The following is an 8,455-nucleotide window of genomic DNA, read 5'->3' as shown; positions in this document are numbered from 1 at the left end:
AATTTAACTGTTTCCTCAAGTGTTCTAGGAGGATTTTATAGTCCTGTGATAAATGACCTCAATTTATCTTTTTAAATGGAAATGTTATAAGGTGTGGTTTCCTGTAAGAGTGTGGGAACGCTCAGATGTTTCAGAAATAGTGTGTACAGGGTGTGTATACGTGTGTGTGCGCGCACGCATGTATACACGCATCTGCATGTGTGAGTGACTGAAATGTGACTAGGTGATAAAAATCTGAAAGGAAAGACTCAGACTTCTAGTTTGCTGTCTCCTTCCTGATTTTGCAATAAACTGTACCTAGATAATGTAATTTTGTATATTTAGTGAGCTATTCTTAGTAACGTTGCTGGTTGGTTTGTTTTTTAAATAATTGGGTGAGTAATCTTGTTAGATACTTCAGTGTCCTAGACTGTGTTGGTGTAAGGGTGGTTGTGTACTAGCATCCCTGTTATTCAGCCTGAGTTCGGAGACTTTTAATATTTCTATTTGCATTTCAGTGAGCTGAAAGTTAGTATAACCCTCACTCTGCCACCCATCTCTTTTTTTTTTAACTTAAAAACAAAAACAAACCTTTGACCTGGTGCCGTAATTTTCCTGGAGGCTATTTTGCAAATGTGATGTTCCAATCCTTAATGGGCTAGATAATTGGGTTAAAACAAAACAACCAAAAGAATGAAATTTCAGAATTATGGGCTGTATGTGGCCAGAAGTCTTGGTGTATCTTTCTTTGGTAACTGAAATGTCATAATTTATATGTAGGTTAACAATATGCCAAGGCAAGCCCCTGGACAAGTCCACTGTATTCTGTGGCAAGATGGACATATCTTCTGTAGCAGTGTTCTCAGGCAGTCTGGTGTCATTTTTGCAGCAACAAGTTTTTCATTAAATATGAGATTAATAACACAAGCAGTACAGGAGCCCTGAATGTTTTATGTTCAATTTATTTTAGACCAGTCCCATATTTCTAGTTCTTGATGTGCAGAATTTGGTACTGAAAAAGGGTAACATTTAAAGTGTGCGGGACAAACTAGAGGTTTGGCACTTGGTGAGCGTACAGAAGGGATCTTGGACTTACAGGAAAAGCTCATTAGTTGGATAGTGTTGATTACGTATTTTAATACTGATACTTAATCTCTTTAACTCATCATTTTAGGTTTCAGAGTTAAGTCTCTTTGAGATGGAGGAGTGTGCTATTCTTTCTGAAGTCAGGAGGACAACACTGCAGCATTGCACACAAGCTGCATCATTTCAGGGTTACATCCTCAAACATGAGGGATGGATTTTATTTATTTTAAATTAAAGCTTAGATTCTAGAACACAGCTCTGACAAGGGATGAATTCAATGGTGTTGAATTACATGGGTCCCTACCTATAGAGATAGAAAGTACAACCCAGATAGGTATGTTTTCTCTCTCTTCCCCAGCTCCCTTCCATTAAAAAAAAAAACAAACAAAAACCCTAAACAAAACCCTCAAATGCCATCAATTTGGTCATGTCATCTGATGCTTTATCCCAAGTGCAGTTCTGTAATAAAGTTTTGTTTGACTGTTTTTTTCTGAAGTAATGTAACCCTGATTCTTTCCAGAGACATCAAGCTTGGTACCTTGTTTCACATTTTAATGTTAACTCAAAATAGCACTAGTGTATGAAAGATCACTTCATGCAGCATATGCAATAGTTTCTTATTGTAGCTGAAAGCATGTAATGGCAGCCTAATATCAATCCACCCAATAATGGAATTCTTGGTTAAAATTTCTGCTTTACTTGGTCTTCTAGGCTCTTTCTGCATATAAAAGGGGAAGAGAGTTAAACTACAGTGGCTAAAGTTGTCAAATAAGGGTGATTAAAGTCTCCTCCCCCACCCAAAAGGGATCTGACTTGTTGGGCCCCTCTAACTCCCATTTTCATTACTGGTGCTCAGCACTTTCACACATCACTCCACTTATTTAGGTGCCAAACATTAAGTACTTGTGTTTTGATAGTTTTAGCTTGTGCCTTTGCTCCCCCTGGTCTGGTCTCTGCTGTGTAGAGAATTATGTGGTGTAGTCAAAGTGTGTAGAGTGGACTTTTGGTGTGTATGGAAACAGATTATAGAATCTCACTGACCTGTACTTATGTGTCTGCTATCTGCATGCAGTATGGATTAGTCAGTCTCCACTCAAGCTTCCTTGAGGTTTACAGGTCTCCCTGCTTCCTCAGTAGCTGGGATTCAGAGTGTAGGGTGAGTAGCTAATACCGCTCTGCACAGTATTAACATAGTTTAGGCAAATAAGTGCTGAGGGAGGGAGGGGGAAATAGGGTGACTTGTCAACTACATGGACAGGCAAATGGCAGCTAGCAACTGAAAACACAGTGGCTTTTCTCTTCCAAGCCCACCACCTTAATTTCTGCATGATCTTACTCATTTTTGCTCCCCTTTCTGCAGTGGAATGGAGTATATGGTTCATTGTACCTAAGCAGTGCAGCATATACAGTACAAGTGGCTTGCAGAGGGATACCTCAACAGAGGCTGATGCATAACACCACCAGGGAAAAAACTTATTTCACTAACATCTAGCATTATCCTCATTTAGGGTTGTAGAATTCTTTGCATGCTAGCAACTTTAGAAGGGAATAATGTTCCATTTCATCTAAGCAGACTTAATTTTTTTTTTTTAAAGTGATCAGGTATCTGTTTTTAGACTGAATCCCTAGCGCTCTTTTTGTGCAGGGTAAAATGTGGGCAAGAAGGGGGATGACTTTTCTTAAACTGAAATCTATTACTTGAACAGTAGCAGTCTCTTTACCATAGATGGAAAATATTACTATTAAGTAAATTTCTAGCATGAATAATGAAAAAAGGAAAGAGGAGAAATAAATGAATAAGTGTTAATCTCTCTTCCTATTCTCTGCATTACTTTCATTTTAAAAATGCATTTAGATGCAGTCTTTAGTTTGAGGCCCAAACACTTAATAAAATAGAGTTTTAATATTTCCACTCTGGGGGGGGAAAATAGGTTCTCCTCACCCCTACTGTTAGACTAGCTGGGTAAAGTGAACCAGGATGGATGCAACTGGACTAGTAAAGTAGGAATTGCACACATCAGAACCACTGCAACTCACAGTATGGGCGTACTGTTACAGTAGAAGAGTGCCTGTTTTCTTTTCCTCTCCAAAGCGAAAGGCTTTTTCAGAAATAGCTTGCATTTTTATTGGCAGGTGCAACCATTCAGAACTTGTATAATTTACAAGTCTCTTGCAGTGTGCATCTTAAGCAACTGCCTGTTGATCAACTTACTTGTTAATTGCAAGGCCAGCCTGAAACTGAAGGGCATGCTGCATTTCATCAGTGGCAGGTAAAGGTAATTGTAAAGCTAAGGGAAAGATCAGTGCTAGTTCAGTGCCCAGCTGTCTAAAGCTGTGGTCCCTCGGTAGGCAGCATAGTTGCTCCTCCACATACAGAAGTTTTGAAATTTGGTGCCCGGTACATATAAACTAAACTACTGTCTCCAACTTGTGGCTGCAGTGCAGTTAAAAGAAAAAAGACATCAGTGTTTAGAATGATTCTGCTATGCACTTTCTCAGAAACCCTTCCAGGCACACTGCCAGGGTCAATTTCTGGAATATCCTCTTACAGTACAGCAGGCTGTATGTTACATTGATCAGAAGTGATGCTATCTGGTTTGCCTTTGTATGAAAGAATACTCTCAGGAGGCTACAGTCTATTCTTCAAAAGGAAACCGCCTGAACATTGACAATTTAACCCTTGCATCCCTGGTAATCACTCTGGGCCATCCCACACAAAATATCAGATTTTAGATTACTTTTGGTAAAGTATTAACAGTTGAAAGCGTACAGTTTTGTTTTGCATTAAAACTTGTTTCCCCTCTCACATACCCCAGTGGTATATGTTTCAGTACTTGCAACCACAAGACAGTAATAATCCAGTACTTGATGAAAGTCTCTACCTATTCATTTCCAATCAGAAATTCATCTCAGAGTTCTCTAGTAACATACAATGCAGGAGTCACCTTCACATCCCCAACCCTTGAGAACATCACTAATTTGGGGGTAAATGTCCACATTCTTGTAGATCTGAGTCAGGTTGCCTGATTAAGTCATGGAGGGCAAGAACCCTATTTTCTCCAATTAATATCCCAGTTCTTGCTCTTAGGGTTTCAGCCTGAGAAACCAATTTCATTAAGGAGCATACCAGCTATTATTATTTAATGACTTCATATGGACTGCTTATGCTATTGCCTCATTTTCTTTAGGCAGACTGACTCAGGAACAGCCAGGTCCTCATTTACTCAAGATAGTGACATACCTGCTGATTTGCTCATCCATAGGCATTTCATTATTACATAATGGGAGGGGGAACTACAGTTCTAGCTGTTTCATTTACTTAAGGCTATCAGTGAGCCATTTCTTCTCTGATCTGCCACTATTAGTCTCTCTTATGACTAGTTATAGTGGAGCTGACTAATCCTGGGGTTTAGGTTTTCTTACAAATCTCTTCAGTTACTGCCTTAGTAATTCTCCTGGTAAGTTTGAAAGAGGAATCCATACCCCATCACCACTGCTCTTCTTGCATCAGCTGGAGATGGGGACCGTGAGAGTATCATCAGCTATACTCATAAGACACACCACATAGTTATGCCTTGCCCTCCTCTGGGAATAATCAGATCGCATTGTAGAAAGGCATTGCTTAGTCAACCTGGAGCAACAGGTACTCTCTTAAATCAGACTTAACACACAGTTCCTAATCATGAGAAGGATTTGTTCTATTGCTAGGAACATTTCAATGTTGGGACATTTCAATGCCTGCCAGCCAGCCTGCTTCTAGGGCTTCTACACTGGACAAGTCACAGATATCTCTCAACACTCCTTACTTCCTCAGAATTGCATCTTCAGAGGCTGCCGGGAGGTAGTCAAGCCAAATTCTTACATCACAGGCATTTGATATGTCTGTGTAATTTAATCTTCTATAAGGTTAATACACCTCAACTATTCCTCTTCAAAATAATTGTGGGGATTGGGGTTAGGCCAGTGTAGACAAGATAACATTTCATATACTTCTGACTGCTTTGCCCTTTATTAACAAGGCCCTCCAATAAAGGTGGTGATACTGCTTCAACTCCTTTTGCATTTTCAGTAATTGGCATCCGAATTCAGGTCCATCCGTATACACTGTCAGTCAGTTCTTCCACTAGATATCCCTGTCATCTCCCTCATTCTTCTAGCTAGGAAGTAGTCTAGGCATAGGTAATTGCTACATTGTTCCTGTTACTTCGAAATTCATTTTACAGAAACTTTCCTACCATAATGTTTTTTCTTGATAAACACAAACCAGGAGTAAACATTTTCAAGATCCTATACTATACTAGCTGTAGCTACACCCCTGCCTACCCTCAGCCTAGTTATGATTTATATCTAGGCAGCTTACTCATTTCAAATAAACCACACTTCATTGGTGTAAATTGTTGCTATGGAGGGGGTTGCAGTGGTAGCTAAATCCCATTGTACACAAGACCCATGTATTCGCAATCTAAAATCAGAATATCAGATACTAAAATGTTACTATGAGTACACTGCAACCCAAGACATAGGTTTTGAACTTTTCACAACAATTGAAGGGAACAAGCACTCTGTATTTTCAAAACAGTTTGAAATAGTTTTTATGCTAACTGCTTGTACATGTGACATGCAGTATTTTCACATTTGTATTGTTAGATATAAAAATAACCTTCAAAACTGCTGTCAGTAACTCACTATAGCTCACTTAGCTCAAAGGTTTTAATGTTTTCCCTTTTTCTTTGAAGACATATTTGAGCCTTAAGGTTTTTTTATTTGGGTTTTAAAAAGCAGCCACACTGTCTTTAAAATGTTACATGTTCACTAATAAGATACTTGAGGGAAAGGGAAAAACAAAAAACCCAACACCACATTGAATGCAAACCCAGGATGGCCCTTCCCTCCAACAGGCAAGTTTTGGAATTAGTTCCCCTGTCTATACAAGAACCACGCTGCTGGTGTGAGAAAAAGGATATTCTTATAGTTCCAGAAACCTCTGTTCATGAGTAAATTCCTCAATCCGCAATCCCTGGGAAAGAGTTCTCCCATCATTTTGTTCTACCTCTTAGCACTCATTCTGGAAGGTTTCCCATAAATAAGCATTCCTAATACGCTAAAGATACATCTCAAGCATATGGAGAGTACTTATGCCAACTGTACCCCCTTCATCTCATTCCATCCAAAATACCAAGGCCTGATAGCTGAAAAGTTGTTGCAGACAAGATGTTAAAATCTCCACCGGTTGGCATGCTAGGCATCTGGGAAATTATTCACAAGAGTCCCTAGGGCAGAGGTGGGTAAACTTTTTGGCCTGAGGGCCACATTGGGGTTCCAAAACTGTATGGAGGGCCAGTGTAGTGTATTAAATTCCTCCCCGTAGGAATGTACTACTTACAGTGCATTACTTAACGGCTGCCACTCCTGGTGCTCCGAGCAGCATGGTAAGGGGGTGGGGAGGGTTGGATAAGGGGCAGGAGGTTCCATGGAGCCTGTCAGGGAGTTGGGGTGTGGATATGGGTCAGGGCAGTCAAGGGACTGGGGGGGGTGGGGGTTGGATAGGTCGGAGGTTCTAAGGGAAGTGGGAGGGGGCGGATAGGGGACAGGCTGTTTGGGGAGGCACGGCCTTCCCTACACGGGTGTAGTGTATTAAATTGCTACCTGTAAGAATGTGCTACTTACGGTGTACTACTCACAACTGCCAGTCCTGGTTCTCCATAAAGTAGCTCATTCATACAGGGAGCAATTTAATACACTACACCTGGCGGCTCTCACAGCTGCGCTGCCTGGCAGGAGCTCACAGCCCTGCCGCCCAGACCACTGGCAGCATGGTGAGCTGAGGCTCCAGGGGAGGGGCTGGGTGGCTAACCTCCCCGGCAGGGAGCTTAAGGGACAGGCAGGACGGTCCCACAGCCCATAGTTTGCCCACCTCTGCCCTAGTGGCATTGAGGAAAACGTAGTAACCTCACCTGCAGAATGAGTACATTTTCATTCCTCTGCAGCAGCAGTTGCCTTTGGTAGGAACATGCGTCTGGGCTGGTTACCACAATTCCTTGCTTTATATGGAGGGAGGGGAGATCTTCCATTCCTGCCTATTATTCTGCTATAATTAAACCTGCTTATCCTTTCCCCTACTTCTGTGATTCACTGCTGGCTACTTCCCATTAATGATGAATGAGGAGAGAAGTTGTGCAACAGACCAAGAAACTTCTTACCTGGTAATTTTTAGCAGCTTTTCTCCTCATTCAGCTCCCCCCAGTAGACTGGTAAATGAAGCTTACCAAATACCACCCTTGAATGGAAGCCAGAAAAAACGCAAGAAGAGAGGAAGACCGCAAATAACATGGCAACAAAGAGTTCTGAACGACATCAAGCACCTCAGCATGAAATGGGAAGATCTGGAGAGAAGGGCAGTTGACAGGCAAGGATGGCAAATGTGGGGAGCCCAATGTGCAGCAAAGGAAGGGATGGACTAAGGTATAAGGCTATAAGCACTATAAAAAACAAACTCATAATGGGTATTGACCAGGAAAAATTAAGTTCAGTGATAACCTAACCACTCATGGGTTTGGAGAACACCTAGTGAGTAGTACTGAATCATATACACATGGTCAATGCAATTATTGGGATGAGTCCCTCACTAACATCTTTTCTCACTGTGATGTGTCAATCTTTCAGTGCTTTGTTGTTTATTTATAAAGAGGCCGTTAAAATATGCAGTTCAAACCACCTCTAAATGTCAGTGTCAAAACAACTTTTCTACACAGTCTTCAAAGTGTCCTGGAACCATCCAAGTCGAACAATCTTGAGTAACTGGCAATACTAAGATACTCTTGTGGCACATCAAAACAAGGCTGATTGACAGATTAGTACTGTCAAGTGAACTGAAACAAACAGCTCAAGTCTGGCAAAAAAATTGTAGATATTTTTACCACTGAAAAAATATTTTAAAAGGACCCTGCTGCTAGTGCTTCCAAGTCAGAATGAGATGACCTTGGGAATCATTCCCTATTTTTGACCATAACACCTGAGGTTTGTTAATAAGCAAAAACAAAGGTATTTTAATCTTAACTGCAAAATGTGCATTGACAGAACATCTGCTGTTCGTTGGGAAACAAATATTTCTTACACAAGAAAGAAGAATTCAAATTTGGAAGTATTTTTTGAACTCTTTTGCTTTCAATAAATGACAACCTGCCTTTTTTAAAAAGGTTATTTCAGTCAGGACTAGGAAGAAGAAACAAAGACTTTTTAATTTACTCACATTCTATCGGTCTTTCCTTATCCAACTAATTTTCTTTGGGACAGGCAGAAGAGATGCATTTGAATAGTCCAGAAATTTCAAAATCTAAAATTGTTCTGGGGAAAGGTACTGTTGACATTCATGTCTGTATCATGATCATGC

This window comes from Eretmochelys imbricata, chromosome 1, assembly GCF_965152235.1.
Source record: "Eretmochelys imbricata isolate rEreImb1 chromosome 1, rEreImb1.hap1, whole genome shotgun sequence".
In the NCBI taxonomy this organism is placed as follows: Eukaryota; Metazoa; Chordata; order Testudines; family Cheloniidae; genus Eretmochelys; species Eretmochelys imbricata.
Note: the sequence above shows the minus strand (reverse complement) of the source record.